The 21,987-nt window shown below is 39.0% G+C and overlaps 1 protein-coding gene and 1 non-coding gene across 4 annotated transcripts in view; one reads left to right on the top strand and one right to left on the bottom strand.

Moving 5' to 3' along the window:
• MARCHF10 (membrane associated ring-CH-type finger 10) overlaps positions 1-21,987 on the bottom strand; it is a 246,934-nt gene that overhangs the window by 171,531 nt on the left and 53,416 nt on the right. The window lies entirely within an intron of this gene.
• LOC119515061 lies at positions 8,546-8,652 on the top strand. Its single transcript, XR_005212957.1, has one exon. It is a non-coding gene; the product is annotated as a U6 spliceosomal RNA (small nuclear RNA).

The following is a 21,987-nucleotide window of genomic DNA, read 5'->3' as shown; positions in this document are numbered from 1 at the left end:
GCCTGGGCACATTCTCCACTTGGCGATGGCTGAGGTAGAAGAGCACACATGCAACGGAGCAAGTGCTTTTTCAAGCCTCTATTTGCATGACATATGCAAGTGTTCCTTTGGCCAAAATAAATTAGATGGCCCCACTTAGAGTCATCACGTGGGGAAATATACTGGTGTCCTGTCAGGGAGGAACTGCAAAGTCATGTAGCAACAGGCGTAGAAACTGGGAGGGGTGAAGAATTGCCGCCGTATCTACCCAACACCTATAAACCTGCCCTTGTAGGTTTTCACCTTCCCCCTGGAGAGGGCTGCAGGAAACACTTGGATGTCATCAAGTTTTGTAAGTAGACTTTCAAGTAAATTAAGTTCAGGTTTGCCTCTTTTTTTTTTTCTTTTTAATTGTGAAATATAAGATAGACAGAAAAGCAATCATTTTCAAAGAACGATTTGACAAGTAGAGAGCAAATTTCAAAGAATGTTAGGGGTTACAGTTCCACAATTTCAGTTATTTCCTTAATGTGAAATATAACATATCACATATTGCCTCTTTTAATTACTTTGCTTACTTAAACAGGTAAGGCATCTTCTTTTTAGGAAGGACTTTTATTTTTTTGCTCTCATGCAATAAATAACCTGTTTTTATAACCTAAAATGGATCTGATAAAGGTGACCATCTGAATTTGTCTTAGAACTGAATTAATGAATTGGGAATGAAATGCATATTTCAATAGCTGAGACGCAAAAGAAATTGGAAATCAGGAGCCCTGCTTCAAGACAAGACACAAATTCCCAGAAGTGCTTAATTTGAGAATTCCCTTTCATGATAATTCAGATTTACTTTTTAAACTTGACACAGACCATCCCCAGACATGCTGGAATGGCAGTGAACTGGACATACCCATCATCAGCATTCATACTAGTCCTTTTTTGTATTCTCTGTCCATCAGAAGAGGTTAAAAAAAAAAAAATGACTCAATGTTTTTCAAGAATGCTGCTACTTCTGCAGTTCTTCATGTTGTTTTTGGATACAATTTTCTCCTTGTTTATATTTTGCCCACTTAAGTTCTTTTTTTTATTCCAAATTTGTATGTTTATGGACCCATGGGCCTATCCTCAAACTTCATAATACTATTTTCTGCCCCTTATTTGTTTTGCCTTTGGTGCTTTGACACTGACAAAAAGAAAATGGAAACAAACCTAGATTCATCCAGTTCATTAAAAACAATACCTTTGATGACAACCTTTCATGAGAGTTCTGAGTCCTTAGATCTGTCTTTTGGGATTGCCTTTGGGCCATTTCTGAAGTGGCAGGTTTCTGGGGTTCTCTAGGGAATTGTCCTAGGCTCCGTGGAGTCACTGTTCCATTATCTGTGGGAGCACAGGGAGGAATTTTACAGTAATTCTGCTACAGTGAAACATTTGCCTTGAGGCTGGAATCAAAAATAGCAGCTGGAAGGACATTTGGAAAGGGGAGGTGGGAGGGAAGGCTGTGGGAGTGCAAGAGAGGTGGAGAGGGAGAGCTTTTCACATTTGAATAAAAACACTAGCTACGAGGCAAAACTGAGACAGGGCTGGCCCCACCCTTGTAACTATCCCAAACTCTGTTCTCCTTGGGCTTGGTTCTCAACGCCAGTGATTTCAGTGCTGGCTGGGGTCAGTGTGCTGCTCTCGGGAAAGAACAGTGAGCACTGAGATTCCTGGGTATTTACCAGAAGCATGGCCCCTATTTCACTACACTAAGAGGCGCAGAAAGACTGCTTGCTCCCATGGCAAGTCATCATCCCAAATGTAGACCAGTTTCCTTTAACGACTAATTTTAGCCCTCTGAAGACTATGAGAAGAGATGCTCCACCTTCACCAATAGGTAGAACAAATGATACAAATTAGAGAAGGCTTGGGCAAGAGCCGAAGAGAAATAAACAAAGGAATGTAAACTAGGAATAGAAACATCTTTGTAATCATGCTATAAGAGATTGGGGTGCTAGTTTCCAAAGATGCTGTGCAATGAACCATGCCTTTCAGTACGTATGCCTGGTGAAATTCCCTCCCCTTGAATCTAGGCTGGCTCAGTGACTTATTCTGATTATTAGAATACAGCATAAAGGGCACAGTGTGACCTGTGAGGTGAGGTCGTAAGAAGCCTTGCAGCTTGGGCTTGGTCTTTTGGACCCTCCCTCTTGCTTTCGGGACACTCCCTCTAGGACCCAGCCACCAAACTATGCAAAACCCAAGCCACATGGAGAGTCCACGTGTAGGTACTCTGGTTGAAAGCCCCAGCAGGCTCCCTCTGACAGCCGGCATCAACCAGCACTTCAGCTGACTCTAGCTCCAGCCCATTTCACTGTAACCCACGTGAGATCCCAAGAAAAATTGCCGGAAACTAGTCAACACACAGAACCATGAGAGATAATAATAAATTGTCTTAAGCCAGTAAATTCAGTAATTTCTAATCCAGCAATAGATAATGAAATAGACATTATACATTGTACACATGCAAACATTTACACTTATGAATGGATCCATCAATTGATGAATCAGTCGTATGCCTTTTTATTTACTCATTTATTCATTCACTTCACAAATATCTATTGAGAAAGCATGTGCCAGGCACTGTGATAGGCTCTGGGAATATGGTGGTGAAAAAACTCATTATGGTCCCTGCTTCTGTGGAGCTTACAGTTTAGTGGAGGCGAAAATAAACAAGCAAACACATAAATAAATGTAAATCACAAATTATGTCAAGTTTTCTGATGAAAAAAGGAAACTTGAGCTATGTCAGAATAAGAGACCTCACCCAGCCTGGGTATCAGGAAAGGCCCCTCAAAGGAAGGGATTTTTAAGTGACTATCTGAAATGTGAGAAGGAGGCAGCTATGCTTGGGGGATGGAATGTAGAGAGATTTCTAGAATAAGGGAACAATAAAGACCCTAAAGTTGGAAGGATCTTGGGGTATTGGAAGAACTGAGAGAAAGCCAATGAGGCTGAATGGGAAGGAGCCTGGGGAAGGAGGCCTGAGCCAGAGCAGGCAGGCTTGTGGGCCATGGTGAGGAGTTTGGGTTTTCTCCTAATGCAATGGGAGGCCGTTAAAGGCTTTTAAACAGAAAAGTAACAGGATCCGATTTACATTTTGAAAAGGTCACTCAGGCAGCTTGGTGGATAACTGATTGGATGGGGGCAAGAGGGGCATCCGGGAACCACCCTCCAGGCGAGATGATGGAGGCTTAGGACACTCCATCAGAACCCGGGAGGCACCAGTCACCCCACTTCCCGCCGTGTCACTGGGGCCACTGTGACTCCAATAGCCCCAGCGGCATTTGTTCTGAGGCAGCGTCCTTCTGATTGATGATGAATGCCGGAGCCCCATAAATTCACATCCCCAGGATCTCTAAATTGTTTCTGTGATGCCACCCTTGTCCTGGCTTGAGAGATGAACAATGCTTACAGCTAACCCACCTCAGAGAGTGTGTGTGTCAAGGGACGCTCTAAAAGCCTGCTCCCCTCACCTGCCCCCCTCCAGTGCGCCGTCATTTTACACAGGATCCCACTCCAGGGGTGACTGCAGGTGAGGGGCTGTAGGAACATCCTCCCCTACCACCACCACCACCACCAGGGCTAATCCTGCATACTGGGCTATATGATGCCTGAAGTGCCGATCCATCTGGTTGACCAGATTTACTGCCTTGATGAAGCTGCCTTTCCTGACCAAGTTGGCCATGTTGTTACCAGCAGACACTGGGTCTGTGTGCTGTTGTTAAATTAGTTGTGAACAAAGGGGAACCAGATTAATGAAAGACAGCAGTCCCCATAGGCTGGAGAACCTATCAATAGTCATTATTCCCTAGGATTGTCATTACAAAAGTCTTTAGCTCTGCATGCTCAGCTTCCCTCTGGCTCTCCCGAGATTTATAGATTGCACTCTCAGAGAAACCGCCAGCCACGTTTCTGACAAAAATATCTGCATATACATAGCCAAATATGTGTGGCAGGCACTGAAATGAGCCTGCTGAGGGGTAGATCCCATCACCTACCCTCAACCCTCAACCTAAATCTGCTTACCTCAGGGTCCCTCACTTCCCTTCTCTTTCCCTCTCCCTCTCCGCTACCACTCACCAAATCTCTCTCTAAAGCGTTCACTTTTCTCCCTCTGCCCACCACTACCCTGGCTGAAGATGCCTGCAACAGCTACCTCTCGGGTCCCTGCAGCCAGACTCCTCTGGTCCACTCTGCAGCCTTGTTCTTAACTTCCCCAAAGCATCACCCCCTGCTCCCACTTCCTGCTCTGGACGTCAGCCATACGGATTAACTGTCAGTCCTTCAGGCATGCTTTCTCCCAACCCTGGTCCTCCCCACATACCAAGAGTCAGTAAAATGAGGTCCACCAGACCAATGACTACTTTTGTAAATAAAGTTTTATTGGAACACATCCATACCCATTCATTTACATAATCTAAGTCTGCTTTTGTGCAACAACAGCAGAATTGAGTAGTTGTAGCAGAGACTGTATGGCCCACAAAACTCAAGTACTTATTAGCTGGTCCTGTACAGAAAAACTTTGCTGACTCAGCTATATAGTGTCTTTTCTGCCTGGAATTCTCTTATGTCCTTTCTCCACTTCTACCGCTCCCCTTCCTTCACCTGGTTATCTTCTACTTAACTTTGAGTTTAGCTTAAAAATAACTTCCTCCAGGAAGCCCTCCCTGACCACACCCCACCCCTGTGTATGTTCCCATAACACTCTTATTGTTGTATCACAACAATCATCACAATGGCCTACTTGTCTGCACCCCCACTACACCCCACTACACCCCACTCCTTGAAGACAGAGAATAGGTCTTTCTTACAGGCCTGCTTCTCCATTTGTGGGCCCTGAGGCAAGAGCGTAAATAAAGGTCCAAGTATCATTTTTCTATATATTTAAAATGTTATAAATCAAGCTAACACACTGTTAAATCAAGTATCTTCTATACGCTAACCACAACAAATAATCCTTTGTTTATGGTGAAAAACACCGTAAAACTGTTGTTAGGTAATTAAATACTAACAGAATATTAAAGACAATTTAATTATTGTTGTTACTGACTAGGTGTTCTGCTAATAGGCCAATGACGTTTAGATGGTAATAAAATAAACTCACATAATTTAAGAACTGTCATATATTTATTTTATAAAATTTATTTTTCTTGTCTTCATTTCAGCAAAATCACTAATTATATTATAATCTAAATTTTCACATAATGTGTTTAATCACTAGTAATAACCTAAATGACAATTAATTGTATTAAAAGTACACAGAATTTGAATATATTTTAATCAGAAAACTAGGTTAAAATAGATGTAAGAAAGCAAAATTAACATTTTTATATATGTTATTTTTCTTCTGAATTATTTAAAACCATCTATTAAAATTAAAAGGAAAATTAAAATGATAATGAAAATAAAATTTTAAATCGAAATTATATGAAGGTGAATTTTTAATTTAACCTGTTAAAAATTTTAATTAAATCTTATTAAACATACATAAAATGGATTCCAAGTCTAGTGTGCAATGTCCATTAGTTGACAATGTAAAGAACCTGTATCATTCTTCCTATGTTTTAAGTAGACTTTTATATAAACAAATATAAGATAATATGAATTGTATAGGTACCTGCAGAATTACAAATTGGAAGAAGACTAAGAAAAGCAAAGAGATGTACCCTTAGCCCCACTGGGAAATCATACTTCATTTTGCAACAATCTATTGCATTCAAGCTGAGAAGCAAGACTTGACAACTTACTTCATTTGCCTTTTCTCTTAACTAAGCCCTGCCACTGCACAAATCCACACTACATGCAAAAGAAGTGTCATCCTCCAACGTTAGCAGTGGCACACCCGACAAACCTTTGTGGTATTCTGACATGGTCACCTTTAGCTTTGAGGACAGAAGCAAGGGATGTGGGAAAGTATTCTCCTGGGACGTGAACAGTGTAGACACAAGAGCAGGTGTTCAGAGTTACTGGTCATGCTGTTGAGCTGCTGAGCAGTGGGGCCCAGATGACAGAGGTGTCAAGTATTCTTGAATGTATTTTTGTGCTATTTGTAATATGCAGAGCCCTCTAAAGTGAGGGGCCCCTCTTGCTCAGGTATAAGGCAGTGTTGCTTTTTGACAACTGTTGTGTCTCTCTTACTATAGAGTCTGACACATAGTAGGTGCTCAATAAATGCTAACCTGGGCACACTGTGAAGGATTTTTATTCTTTTGGACCAGCGGGGCACTAATACATAAATGTCTGCTCTCCAGTTTAACCATCTTTAGGGTAGTGTATTTTATCATTTTTGCTTCAGATTTTTTTAAAAAAGAAATATAATAATAAAGATGAAGTTTCTTTTCTTTTTCATCTCAACCCCAGTCTCCTCTATTTCTCACCAGTGGCCACTGCTTTCATGAATTAGGTATGAACCCTTCTAGCACATTTTAAAATACTTTACTATTAGTACACATGTTTTAGAAATTATGTAAATACTGCCATACCATATATATTATTCAGCAGTTCCCTTTCCTTTCTCAAGGATGAACTATCCATATTGATACTTATAAAGCTAGGCCAATCATTTTAACTGTTCCATAGTATTTCTTTTTAAAAAAAAAATTATGGTAACATATATAACATAAAATTTCCCATTTTAACCAATTTCTAGAATATAATTACATGGCATTAATTACATTCAGTGTTGTGCTACGTTCACCACCATCCATTACCAAAATTTTTGCATCACCCCAAACAGAAATTCTGTTCCCTTTAAGCATTGACCCTCATTCTTCTTCCCCCCAGCTCCTGAAAACCTCTAATCTACTTTCTGTCTCCAAGTATTTGCATATTTTATATAAGTGAAATCATACCAATATCTGTCCTATTGTGTCTGACTTATTTCACTCAATGTAATGTCTTCAGGATTAATCCATGTTGTAGACTGTCTTTCCTTTTTTATGGCTGCATAATATCCCACTGTGTGTGTATGTATGTGTGTGTGTGTGTGTGTGTATACACACTACCTTTTGTCTATCCATTCATCTGTTAACTGTTGATGGACACTTGGGTTGCTTCTACTTTTTGGCTATCATGAATAATGCTATGAACAATGGTAATAGTATCTCATTTTTTAATGTCATAATTTATTTATTCCCCCGTTAATGGTCATTTTATGTTTCCAATTTTTCAATGATTACAAACGATACTGTAATGAACATCTTTATACATTCTCCCGATGTGTGAGAGTTTCTCCAGGGTTTACACATAGAAAAGGAATTACTGATCACAGGGTTTGTATATTTTCAACTTTACCAGATATTAGCAAATTGACACCTTTCCTCAACCCCTGGCAAGTAGTTCTACAAACTCATACTCCCTCCAGCAGTGAGTGCAAGTTCTTATTTCCTCATTTCATGGTCAATATTTTATATTGTCAGATTTTGTGATTTCTGAAAATCTAATGATTGTACAGTGGTATACAATTGTTGCTATTTATTAAACAATGTTTATTTTCAGGATAGACAATACATGTATATGGTATAAAATTCATAAGGTACATGAGCATTCACAGTGAAAAGTCTTCTCCCAATCCTTTAGTCACCTAGTTCTCTACCGTTATCTGTTTCTTGTGTGTTCTTCAGATCATTCTAGACACACACCTGTGTAGTGAAACATTAAAATGATTCTTCATCTCCCACTTCTTTTGTCTTAGTAGATTCTAGACAGCTTTATAGACTCAATGTGAATTGCTTTCATTTTAGCATAAACCTGTTTCCCCAGACCCCACATATAAGTTTGGGTGACAACTGTGGAGGGCTTCCAAGCTCCAAAGTCATGGGTCATCAATTCCAAACCTCCCAATATAACTGCTCTCAGGGACTTGGGGGACCCCTACCTCAGGTTCTACTCTCCTGGGGTTTCTGATGGAAGCCTGTGAATCTGTCATGGTACACCTCTCTAGGTTTTTCTAATGGGAAGGGGTTTAATACAGGGAATTAAAGGCTTGCACAACACTGGGAAAGCTGGTGGAGTGACGGTCAGTCAGGAAACCTCTTTCAGGTAATCTTTTTGGTGATATTACATTCTGACCCTATTAGGGGCAGACACCATGAGACCTGATGGGATAGCTATAATTTATATCATAGATTTTATATAGGTCAACAACAATTAAACACCTATTTTACCCTCCAAATGATCCACCATGTGAGGAAGACTTTGGGAAGAGTAACCAAAAAGGAAGGAAAAGAACCAGTTCTTGTTCTCAAGAGAGCAATTATCATTCATTCAATAAACTTTGAGAACATCCTATGTACTAACATCAGAAACTCTAAGACAGCAGAACTTGATATGGATTTACACATATGAAGTCAAGGGATAAATTCCACATAGGAATGATAAATCTCATATTCAGGAGAGAGTTACCTCTGGGGAGGGAGGGGACACAGGTAGCTACCATTGTGTAATATTTTAAGCAGGATGAAGTATACATATTTGACTTCATTTTTTTCCTCTAGCTGAAATATTTCAAAATACAATGTTTCTTGTGCTTGCTTCAGCAGCACATATACTAAAATTGGAACGAGACAGAGTAGATTAGCATGGCCCCTGTGCAAGGATGACATGCAAATTCATGAAGCATTCCTTTTTTAAAATAACATAAACTAAAATGTTTCTTTTTTTTAAAAGAACAAACAGTGTCTCTGTCCTTGAGGAGCTTACATTTTAATGGGAGAGGACATACACCCACACACCCAAGAATGTCAAAAATTGATACAGGGCTGAGTTGAACCAAACTTTGTGGAGTTAATCAACTAGAACAAGAAAATAAATTATACAAACTTGGCTACAAAAGGTAAACTTAGCACATGTATAAATTTGTGTTTAATCAAGGTGATTATTATTAATATCTTTACTGCTTTGGGAAGGAAGACAAAATGAAGGTAAAGTTCCTCCTAATGCTGGCTATGACTGAACATCCAAGAGAATCCTCTATGGACTGAAGACCTAAGTGTGGAGGGATGCAAGATAAGGTGGCAAGCAGTATGATTGGAGGTGATCTAAAAAAGCTCTCTGGACTGATGAGTTCTGGTGCAGGCTTTAGTGGGCAAGAATCTGGAAAAGAGATATAGGACGTAGCACGGCAAAAATAAAGGGAAAGAAAGCATTCAATATTCAACATCCATTTAAGGTACAAGGCTATATATTAGGCGCTATGGAACATTTAAAAATAAGACATTTTCCTGACCTCGAGGAACTTAGAGAGGCTTTACTGGAAGGCTCAAAAATGCCTGGAAGGATATAAAGTGTGCCATGTGCTTTACAACGATGGTCTCGTTTAATTCACTCACCAGCCCCATGAAGTAAGCTCTTATAACCCCATGTTTCAGGTGAGGAGACTGAGGCACAAGGCAGTTGGGTAACTTGCTTCCCTCCAGCAAGGGGTGGAGCCAGGAGTTTTGCCAGTACCATACTCCTCCCTCTCCAGGACAGAAGGCCCTCACAGACAAGGGAACTGATGATGTCTCTCGGGAAAATTCGTCTCTAGAAGGTTGGGGCGTAACTCGTTCACTTCTCAGCCCCCTCCCCAGATCCTACAGGTATATTTTCTGACTCTATTACTTTCAAAACCTCATTTCCTTCCTCTCCTGCCCACCCCCACCCTCTTTCTTTGTGCTTGCCTTCCCTTCATGTTGCCATTTCTCTCCCAAAGCCTGCAATGACATACACACCAAATAAGCTATGCTTTTAGATCCCCAAATTTTCTCCTTTCTTTGGGTTTATATTTGGAGGAGATGGAATAGGTAACCCCTAAAGACCCTTCCCAGACTGTAATTTTACCCTCTATACTGCATCATTTCATCAGTTTAGAAACTGATTCAGTATTGCCATCTTTAAAAAATAGTAACTATTTTTTAAAAACCTGTCCTTAACCCCACATGCTCCTGCAACCCCATTTCTCTATTGCCCTTTCACAGCGTCTTCTCATAGTTATCTGTAGCCACTGTCTTCATTTCTCGCCTCTCATTCTCTCTTCAACCCACTTCACCTGGGCTTCTGTCCCATTCTCTCCATGCTGAGATCTCCCAAATTTATATTTCCAGCCTGGGCCTTCCTTCTGAACCAGCTGCCTACTTCATATGCATATCTAATTTGGAATGTTTAATGTGTATTTCAAAATTAACATGACCCAAAGCCCTTGTTGCCCTCAGCCTGACTTCCTCCTTTTCCTTTTCTCCTTAGCTCGGCAAATGGCACCAATAGGAGCCCAAGCCAGAAGCCTGAGGATCACCCATTCCCTCACGTGCCCCACAATGACTCCACCACCCAGTACCACCTACCCTACCTTCGGAGTCTCCCAAATCTGCCTGCTTCTCTCCACCTCTACCCTCATCCAAGCCATCAACTCTTACCTGAATTACTATTATTAGAGCTGCTTTATATAATCTTCCTTCCCCACATGGTAGCCCCCTGAGTCATATTTAAAAATGCAGATCAGATAACATCACTCCTCTGCTTAAAACCCTCCAAGGCCTTTCCATTGCATTCAGAATTAAGCCTGGCCTTAAAGGCCCCACAGGATCAGGTTTCTGGCCCTCTCTCTGATTGCATCACCCCCTCCCCTGCTCACCAGGCCCCAGCCACACTTGGGATCATTATGTTCCTTGAACACATTAAACTCTCAAGCCTCTGCCTAGCTGTTCCCTTTCTCTCCCTGGAATATGAAATCCCTTGATCTTCCTTGGCTAGCTTTCGTCATGGTATTTGGGTCTCAGTTTTTAATGTCATCTTCTCAGAGGGGCCTTCCCTCGCCACTGAGTTTATAACATTCACACATTCATAGTGTTTTATTTTCATATTAGCATTTATGACTAATGTGAGTCTCTCCACACTAGGAGGTAGCTCCACAACAAGAATCTTGTCTTTCTTGTGTATTGCCATATGTCCAGCACTTAGAATGCTGCCCAGCACATAGTAGGCACTCCATAAATATTCATTTAACGAATAAGTGGAAGATAAGCTCATTGAAAGCTAGAATCATGTGTGATTCATAAACTTCTATATAACTTCTTAACTACCTAATCACATTGCCACTTATAAGTTCTCAAAATATGATTTATGATAGTGAAAATACAATTAATTTACCTTAAAAATTCTAGACAGAAAAAGGGAAAGAGAAGACCTAAATCTATGCTGTCATTTTAATGAAAGTTACTGTTAAAAATCTGTTGTGATATATGTAATAGTTTTATCAACTGCAATTCTCCAAATATGAGGCCCTTTTCTAGGTTTGGGGTCCAAACCTTTGAACCAGTAAGTGGTTACCAAGTTCCAAAAGCAAAGTATTCCCAAACCCCTTAGTCTATCATCCTCTGGGCTATAGGAGCAATGAGTATTTAATTGTTTTGAGAATTCTTCTCTTCCATCAAGAAACAGTGTCAATATGCCCTGAGGAATTTTCCAGGGTTTCAGAGTCTGTATTATGAAACACCCTTTTTAAAGTGGGTTATAGGTACTTTTCTATCCCTGCCGTATAACTCTAATAGATTGTGTAATGCTTCAAGAAGTTCCCGGACACTCACCACCTACATTTCTAGTCTAAAACTAGGTTATGAGTAAAAATGAAAAGTCTGCACACACACAAAAAGTTGCTTTAGCTTCTCATCATGTCCTCAGTTCAATTCATATCTCACAGGCATGGAAATCCAGATCATGGAAAGAGGTCAAGAACCTACATAATTATTCAGCTAATAACCAAATAGTAAAAGGACACTCCCTTTGAAATTGTGGAAATTCTCATTTCCACACTAAAGCCGAGGGAACATAGCCCTGACGTCAGCAGGAGAGAAGCCTGAAAGGCTTTCCTTATTTACCTGCTAGCTCCTGCCCTAGTTGGTCCCAAACAAAGCAAGGCTGCCACTCCTTGGGGTCAGAGAATTTTAAGGGGGAGGAGGGGTGGGATGGAATAGAGAGGCTTTATCTAGTGGACCTATGCATATTTTGGGAAAGTGCCCAAGCAAAAACAATTGAATACTGAATGGTTTTCCCACAAGACTGACAGGGCTCTCCAAGGACTGTTAAGCTTCAACCACTCTGTAAACTCTCTGAAGACTCCTTTAAGGCCCTACTTTTATCCCTCTAGGGAAATGTCTTCAACCCAAGAGGTTATCCTGGGAAGATATCATTATCTTCAAACCACAACAACAAAGTCCTCAGTCCCCCCTTCCTGAAATTCCTGAACCGGGTGCTCCACCTAATTCAGTTTAGGAAACTGATAAGACAGCTGTGAAAATAGAGTGTAAAACATTCTCTCCCATTCAAATCAGTTGGCACAGTTTGTACTTTTTAAAAAGGGGGACAGGAGTTTGTTATTTTCATTTTTTAAAATAAAAATTTTACGGACCAAAACACAACTCAGTAACCACACCTCTATTGCAAAATGAATTTGCCCACCCATTAGCTTTGATGTATATATATGCATGTATTCACTTAAAACTTTGTATTATAAATATTTTAAAATATCCACAAAAGTAGAGATAATTGTACAATGAACCCCATGTACTCAATACCTAGTGTCAGTGATTATCAATATAAGTCTATCCCATTTTAATACACTTGTGAATATTTCCATGTGTTTTATAGGCCATAACATTTGTTATGCTACATAATAACATATTTGGAGTTTGGGGCAAAAGAATAAAACTTCACCGAGTTGGCTACAACTCTGTCCAAATTACTGAGAAATCTGCATTATACAATTTTTTAAAATGGCAGTTTTATCACTTCCAAGTTTAAGAATGTCATAAAAGCATTGCCAAGAATAGGTCCTAACAACTTGGCTTTAATGAACGCATAAAAGGTAATTGTAAAATTATTAATTGTCTTTGCAAGCAAATAGGTGCTTCTAAAGTAACGAAAAACACATTTTTTCCTTTATATTTAAATCCTCTTTTCTTTACAAATTGCAATTACATAGACCTTATTTATTTGCCAGCCAATCCCCCTCCACTTTTTTTTCATGGTGCAAATACAAACTTTAGGTGAGTTCATAACAGACATCACAAATTCCATATTAGATCAATTTTATTCAATATGGCTTTGCAATATATAAAATAACTATCCAGCCAGTTCCTGACAGACTGTTACGATTCTCTTTGGGGACACATTTCCCCCCAAATAAACTGATAAAGGATGAGAAGTAATAGTGGGTAGATAGATTTCTGCATCTGCCCCTAGGCCTGGGACTGGGGTGGTGCTCTGGGGAGAAGGAGACAGCTGTTTTCACAAGGAACAAGTTAGTTTAGAGTTTACAGAGTTAACAATCAAAGCTCACCAGAAAATGCTCAGTATAAATGAAGATCTTCTGAAATTATTTCTGGACTTAAAACATGCTTGTGTGTTTTCTAAAGGCTGGTAATTTTTTATTGACAGAAATTAGGATACTTATCAAGAGACCTGGAAAAAAATCCAGGCCCTCAAATCTCCTCTTGCATTTTCAAGCGGGTAATCCATTATTCTGCTCTTGCCCCTAAGCCACAGTTCCTGTGGATGCCCAGCTGTTGGTGGCTGAACTCTCCCACAAAGGTGACCCCACTGGAGAAGGGAAGTGATGTTCGCAAAGCACTCTTGAGAAATCACCTTGGGACGGAAAGGGGCATCCATCTTCCTTATAGGGTCACTTCTGACTGGAGATGAAAGTGTTTGGGGAATGTTGAGCTAAAGCTTGTGAAATATGAGCCAAAAAGTGGGCACTTTGTGAACAGCATTAGCATTGCCAACACCCTGGGTTATAATTTAAGGATGATCTGCAACTGATCACAGTTAAACCTTATCTTGATTTTCCTGGAAGTTGGGAGTGAATATTGAAAATAAGAATGCTTAGTTTAAGGAATAGCAACACATTAACTGGAATATAGATTAACATTATATACATATATATAATATATATCTTTATAATACATTATATAAGGATATATTTCATATATCCTTAATATACTGTATTATTGCTTATGAGGCTAAGAGTATGGGTTTTGGAGTTCAGGAAATTCTGAGTTCAAATCCTATCTCTTATATTCACTAGCTAGGTGATCTCAGGCTAATTGGTAAGCCTCCCTAGGTTTTGCTTTTTTTTTTAAATCCATAAACTAGAGATAATACTAAATGGAATAAAGAAGATAATATGTGTAAATAGCTTGGTACAGTGTCTGTTATAGAGTAAGAGCCAAATAAGTGGTGATAACTATTATGAGCTTAGCATAATTTAACTTTAACGATTATAATTAGTTACACTTGCAAAATCTCAGTAAAAGAATAAAAGATTGCTTTATTCCCTTATCTCAACAACCAGAAACACCTTCTCAAGGGGAAGAGAGGTGGATTTTTAGAACTCTTCTCAGTGTTGATCTGCATATCTTTGGGGTATTTTAAATGGCGCTAAGCAGGTTTTTAACACTTTATAGTATCCTGGTTCATAAGATTTTGGTAGTTTATTTGCCATTTACATAAGAACCTGTGTCTTCTTTACTTTTGAGAAGTTACGAGGTAAGGAATTCAGTCAAGGCTCTGGGATTACGTGTACATGCAATAACCTAAATGAGGACTCCCAATGTAATACACAATACTCCTAAAAATAGTAATTCACTTCCCCGGGGGTCTAGAGGTTGCCTGAATGGGCTCCTCCACTGTTGCAATCGCGGGGAAAAGACCAGCCTGAGCCGAGGGCAGCCCTGGAGAGCACCCAGTGAGAAGCCCCGCCTAGAAGTGCCTCTGATTCTCACTTATGGTGAGGAACACAGTGCTCACCTCACCGAGTGTGAAATTCATCTGCAGATTTCAAGGGGGAAAGCCGAAGATCAAGTGAGAAGACAGGAAATCTTTCAGTAAAACATTGTGAAGTGGTAATAAGAAAAATGATGCTCTTGAGTCCTATTTCCCATCAGTGAGGTGCTTGAGAAGAGTTGGTCTGATTAAGACAGAGAAAAAACATAAATGTGCCAGAAAAGGAAAAATGTAAGTTTGCTTCATGGTCTCCTTGCTCCCTGTAAAAATTTTCTGTATACTAAGAGCTGTGAAGGGGTGGTGGAAAATCGTGTATTTACAAATAGTGTAGATCAAATTTTACTAATTGAATTCTAAAACAGGGAGGTGATTAGAAAATTATGGATTAAAATGCTTCGTCAGTGTGAAGCCTTGCCAGCTGCTGCAGTTGGTATTATACTATATCGCCGGGTGGAATTATTGCATACTGGTTCCAGAAGTGCCCCTGTTCAACCAGATTTGATCGGGTTCTGACAACTACGCAAGCTCAGTGGGCCCACGACTGCAGGCTACAGGTGTGTTCAGGCTCCTTCATCCTAGAGGCTTTCCCAAAGTGTTTCTCAATCTTGAGTAATCAACCACCTTTCTAAAGGGGAATAAAAATTCTCTGCTCATCCTCGCATGTACTTAAATTATTTTTAGTATAATGCTATTTTCCAAAGTACAAAAATTAAACTAGGTATATAAAGTCCTAATGTTTATAATTCTTATAAACCAAACACTTTGTTTTTCTGGATTAAATTTAAATAAAACTATGGAGCCAATGATATTCAAATTGACAATGCTAATTTAGTGAGATGGATGATGTTATTTTGATGAAACTAAAGAACTGATTGCAAAGTAAACATGGTACTGAGTGCCACAGGGCAGGTTCTTTTGATTTTGGTGTATTTATAAAACTATCTCTTGAATTTCACTTGAAGTACCAGTGAATACAGTGCTAATGCCTCATTCACATACAAAGTTAGCTCTTTTCTTTTCTCATTTGCCACGGACAATTGGGGAATGCTATGTCATGCTAATTTGATCACAAATCCAACACAAACTTGAGCAAAATCATGAGTCAGTACTCAATTATAAGGTGGTCATCTACTTTAGCCAGTAGAACTGCTTGCAAGGATGAAAGTTTTGTGATTGTCTGAAGCTGTATGTACCCCAGAAAATATCATGTTCTTAATTTAATCCATTCCTGTGGGTGTGGACCTTATAAGTAGGATCTTTTGGTGAGTAGGATCTTAAATTAAGATGTGATGTACCTCATTCAGGGTGGGTCTTAATCCTCTTAGTGGAGTCCTTTATAAGAGGATAAAAGACAGAAGACACAGAAAAAAGGCACAGAGAATCTGAGAGAGAAAAGGCAGAAGCTGAAAGCAACAAAACCCAGGAGAGAAGGACCAGCAGACCCATGAGACAGAGGTGCTGAGAATCACTGGCTGCTGGTCTTCGGGGAGAAAGCATTGCCCTTTGATGCCTTGATTTGGACATTTCCATGGCCTCAGTACTCTAAGTTTTTAAATCAATAAGTCAACATTGTAAAGCCAACCCATTTCTGGTATATTGCATTCTGTCAGCTTTAGCAAACCAAAACAATATTCTATATCTGTGCTGTCCAATGCAGTAGCCCCAACCATAAGTGACTGTTGAGCACTTGAAGGGGTCTAGTTCAACCCAGGAATAGAATTTTAAATTAATTTACATTTAAATATTTATGAAAGATCTGGTTCTTTGGTGATTGTTGATTTCTAGGTGCATTCCACTGTGATCAGGGAATGTGATTTGAATAATTTCAATCTTTCAAAATTTATGATGACTTGTTTTATGCCCTGGCATATGATCTATCCTGGAGAACGTTCCAAGGGCACTAGAGAAGACTGTATATCCTGGTATTTGGGGGTGTGACTATCTACATATGTCTGATAAGTCTAATTCATTTATCATATTGTTTAGGTTCTCAGTTTCCTTATTGGGGGTTAAACAACACACTCCTAAACAACCAGTGGGAAGAAATTGCAAGAGAAACTGGTAAATATCTAGAGACAAATGAAAATGAGAACACAACATATCAAAATCTGTGGGATACAGCGAAGACAATGCTGAGAAGGAAAATTTATAGCTCTAAATGCATATATCAAAAGCAGGAACAACTGAAGAGGCTAGAGAATGATCAGCAAACTTACTCTAAAGCAAGGAGAAGAAAAGAAATAGCAAAAATTAAAGCAGAAATAAATGAGCTGGAAAACAAAAAAACAATAGAGAGAAGAAATAAAACCAAATGTTGGTTCTTTGAGAAGATCAACAAGATTGAAAGGCCCTTAGCTAGACTGACAAAGTCAAAAAGAGAGAAGACCCAAATAAACAGAATCAGAAAGGAGAAGGGGATAATTACTATGGATCCCAAAGAAATTAAAAAAAAAAAATCATGAGAGGATACTATGAATAACTGTATGCCAATAAGCTAGTCAATTCTGAGGAAGTGGACAATTTTCTAGAAACACATGAACAACCTAGACTGAACCAAGAAGAAACAGAAGACCTCAACAAACCAATCACAAGCGAAGAGAGCCAATTAGTCATCAAAAATCTGTCTACAAATAAAAGCCCAGGGTCAGATGGCTTCACAGGGGAATTTTACCAAACTTTCCAAAAAGAATTGACACCATTCTTGCTCAAACTCTTTCAAAGAATTGAATAAAGAGGAAAACTATCTAACTCATTTTATGAAGCTAATATCACTCTGATACTAAAACCAGATAAAGATACTACAAAAAAGGAAAACTATAGGCCAATCTCCCTAATGAATATAGATCCAAAAATCCTAAACAAAATACTTGCAAATCAAATCCAAAGGCACATAAAAAGAATTGTACACATGACCAAGTGGGGTTCATTCCTGGCATGCAAGGATGGTTCAACATAAGAAAATCAATTAATGTAATTCAAAACATTAACAAACTGAAAGGGAAAAATCAAATGTTCATCTCGATAGTTGCTGAAAAAAGCATTTGATGAAATTCAACATCCCTTTTTGATAAAAACACTTCAAAAGGTAGGAATTGAGGGAAACTTCCTCAGTATGTTAAAGGACATACATGAAAAACCCACAGCTAGCATAGTACTCAATGGTGAGAGGCTGAAAGCTTTCCCCTAAGATTGGGAATGAGACAAGGATACCCACTGCCACCTCTGTTATTCAACATTGTGCTAGAAGTTCTAGCCAGAGCAATTTGCCAAGACAAAGATATAAAAGATATCCAAATTGGAAAGGAAGAAGTAAAACTGTCATTATTTGCAGATGATATGATCTTATATTTGGAAAATCCTGAAAATTCGATGACAATGCTACTTGAGCTAATACACTCAGCAGAGTGGCGGGATATAAGATTAATGCATGTAAGTCAGTAATGTTCCTATACACTAGCATTGACCTAACTGAAGAGGCAATAAAAAAAAATTCCATTCACAATAGCAACTAAAAAAATCAAGTAACTAGGAATAAACGTAACCAAGGACGTAAAAGACCTCCACACAGAAAATTACAAAATTTTACTAAAAGAAATTAAAAAGGACCTAAATAGGTGGAAAAACATTCCATGCTCATGGATAGGAAGACTAAACATTGTTCAGATGTCAATTCTACCCAAACTAATCTACAGATTCAACTCAATTCCAATCAAAACTCCAACAATCTACTTTGCAGACTTGGAAAAGTAAGTTATCAATTTTATTTGGAAAAGAAAGTGGCCTCAAATTGCCAAAAACATCCTTAAAAAGAAGATCAAAGTGGGAGGACTTACACTTTCAGACTTTGAAGTCTACTTAAAGCTACAGTGGTCAAAACAGCATGGTATTGGTATAAAGATAGACAGATTGATCAATGGAATTGAACTGAGAGTTCGGACATAGACCCCCAGATATACAGTCGACTGATTTTTGATAAGGCCCCTAAATCCACAGAACTGGGACAGAACAATCTCTTCAATAAATGGGGCTGGGAGAACTGGATAGCCATAAAAAAAATAAAAATTAAAAAAAAATAAAAATGAAAGAGGACCCCTCCCTTATACCCTATACAAAAATTAACTCAAAGTGGATTAAAGACTTCAATATGAAAGACAGCACAATACAACTCTTAAAAGATAATATAGGGAAACATCTTTAGGACCTAGTAATAGAAGGCAGCTTCTTAGACCTTACACCCAAAGCACAAGCAACAAAAGAAAAAATAGATAAATGGGAACTCCTCAAAATCAAAAGCTTCTGCACCTCAAAAAATTTTGTTATAAACATAAAAGACAGCCAACTCAATGGGAGAAAATATTTGGAAACCATATATCCGATAATCCTGCATATATAAAGAAATCCTACAACTCAACAACAATTGTACTAATGGCCCAATTATAAAATGGGCAAAAGATATGAAAAGGTATTTTTCTGAAGAGGAAATAGAAATGGCTAAAAAGCACATTAAAAAAATGTTCATCTTCACTAGCTATTAGGGAAATGCAAATCAAAATCACAATGAGATAGCATCTCACACCAATAAGAATGGCTGCTGTTAAACAAACAGGAAACAATAAATGCTGGAGAGGATGTGGAGAAATTGAAACTCTTATTCATTGCTGGTTGGACTGTATAATGGTACAGTCACTCTGGAAGACAGTTTGGTGGTTTCTCAGAAAACAGATGCATCAAACAGTTAAGGTATTTAGACTTCAGGTGCATCACAGATGCATCAAACAGCTAAGGTGTTTAGACTTCATTTATTTTTCTCCAGAAAACAGGGAAGCTATGATTTCAGGTCATAGTGAGAACATTATGGAATAGGTTATGTAACCCTGTTGCCCCTGCTGCTGCCCCTCCATTACCCATGGCCACCCTATAGGCCCATTTTGTGTCTGGCAAGCTGTATATACTCTAAAAAACCATCTCTCAATCAACCGCACAGCTTGACACCAAACTTCAAATACTTCAGTAACTCTGAATTCAGTCTTTTTTTAAAATGCAATTTACTGAGATTCATTCACATACCATGTAATCATCCAAAGTGTACAATCAGTTGTTCACAGTATTATCACATTGTTTTGCATTCATCAACACAATCAATTTTTGAACATTTTCATTACTCCAAAAAATAAGAATAAGAATAAAAATTAAAAGTAAAAAAGAACACCCAAAACATCTCATACTCCTTTCCCCTCCCCCCTATTATTCATTTACTTTTTGTCCCCCTTTTTGCTACTCATTTGTCCATACACTGGATAAAGGGGGTGGGAGCCACAAGGTTTTCACAATCACAAAGTCACACCATATAAGCCATATAGTTATACAATCATCTTCAAGAATCAAGGATACTGGATTGCAGTTGAACAGTTTCAGGTATTTCCTTCTAGCTATTCTAGTACACTAAACAGTAAAAAGGGTTCTCTACATAATGCATAAGATTAACCTCCAGAATGACCTCTCAACTCCATTTGCAATCTCTTAGCTACTGAACTTTTTATTGTTTAATTTCTCTTCCCCATTTTGGTCAGAATGGCTTTCTCAATCCCATGATGCTGGGTCCAGGCTCATCCCCAGGAGTATGAATTCAATCTTGACTCCAACTACCTGGAGTCAGTCGGGCTCCACAGGTTCAGCGCAATCCTCTACACAATTGTCCTTCAGGCTACAGTCACAAAATTTGAAACCCAGGCCAGCCACCCACACTTCAGACCAACTGGCTACAAGTTCAGGGGTTCCCACACCCAGCTCGGCTTCAATACTTCACTAGAATGACTCACAGAGCTCAATGAAAGTGCTATACTTACGATTATGGTTTTATTATGGTAAAAGGATACAAATTAGAAGCCAAAAGAAGAGACACAGAGGGTGAGGTCTGGAAGGGTCTCAAATGTGAGCTCTCATGTCCTCTTCCTGTGGAGTCTGAATGTGTCACCTTCCCAGCACAGCAGTGATGCATTTTCTCTATCATCACTCTCAGAGCTCCAAGTGTTCTGCATTTATATGGGGTTTCCTTACATTTATATGGGGTCTCCTTATGTTGGCATGATTGATAGAACCAGTGCCCACATGGTTGAGCTCAATCTGCAGCCCCTTTCCCCTCCCAGAGGTGGGGAAGAAGACAAAAGACACTTGTGTCACAGGAAATTCCAAAGATTCAGGTATTGCTTCCCAAGGAACTGAGGACAAAGACCAACCAATATTTTCTTTATACTGCACACTCTGCATAATTCCAGAAGCTTCACCACATCTATAAAGCCTTCCCTGACTGACCCTCCCAGGTAGAAGTGGCCGCTTCATTTCCTATTCTCACCCTCTACCTTACAATCGTCATAGCAACTATAATTTTTCACATTTATTTTTCATTTTTTATACCATAAACTCCTTGAGGACAAGGACCTCATTCAAGTTGTTTCTGTGTCCTTGACAGCTACTGCAGTGTCTGAACCAAGAAGTTTTGAATAACCTTGTTGGATAGAGAAACGAATTAACATACTTATTTCTTTGTCTATATTGGTCTCAGATTGGAACTGCAAAATATCATTTTAAATATATTCAGGGCCACTGCATATGGCCACACAGGCTAGGCACTGCATGATTCCAGAGTTGTGTAATGCAGTAACATTCAATTATTTATCATTGTATAACTTAATCCGCATAAGGAAAGCCAATAGTACAGTGAACCTCCGTGCCATCTGTTACAAAAACCATTACCATTGTGAGGTTCAGCTCTTACTCTACCAAACAGCAGAAACCATAAATAATTATTCTTTATGTCAGGGATTGGTAAACTACTGCCCTGAGGCCAAGTCCAGTCTGCTGCCTGTTTTTGTAAATAAAGTTTTACTGGAACACAGCCATGCTCATTCATTTATATATTGTCTCTGCTGCTTCAGTGCTACAGGATAGGATAGTTTTGATAGAGAGTTTATGGCTTCAAAGCCTACTGACTATCTGGCCCCTTACAGAAAACGTTTGTCAAGCCCTGCTCTAGAAAATATAAATTGCTAGACATTGCCAGAAAGTTTTATATTAAGTGATAAAAATCCCACCTTGAAACTGAAACCACGTATTTTGTCACCCTTTGGAAGATTCTACACGACTACTGCTAATATCAGCATATCAGAAAGAAAATTATGTGTACAAAATAATTTATTTCTTCCTCAAAAG

Source organism: Choloepus didactylus, chromosome 18, assembly GCF_015220235.1.
Source record: "Choloepus didactylus isolate mChoDid1 chromosome 18, mChoDid1.pri, whole genome shotgun sequence".
Lineage (NCBI taxonomy): Eukaryota > Metazoa > Chordata > Mammalia > Pilosa > Megalonychidae > Choloepus > Choloepus didactylus.
This window is presented reverse-complemented; position numbering and strand designations above follow the sequence as displayed.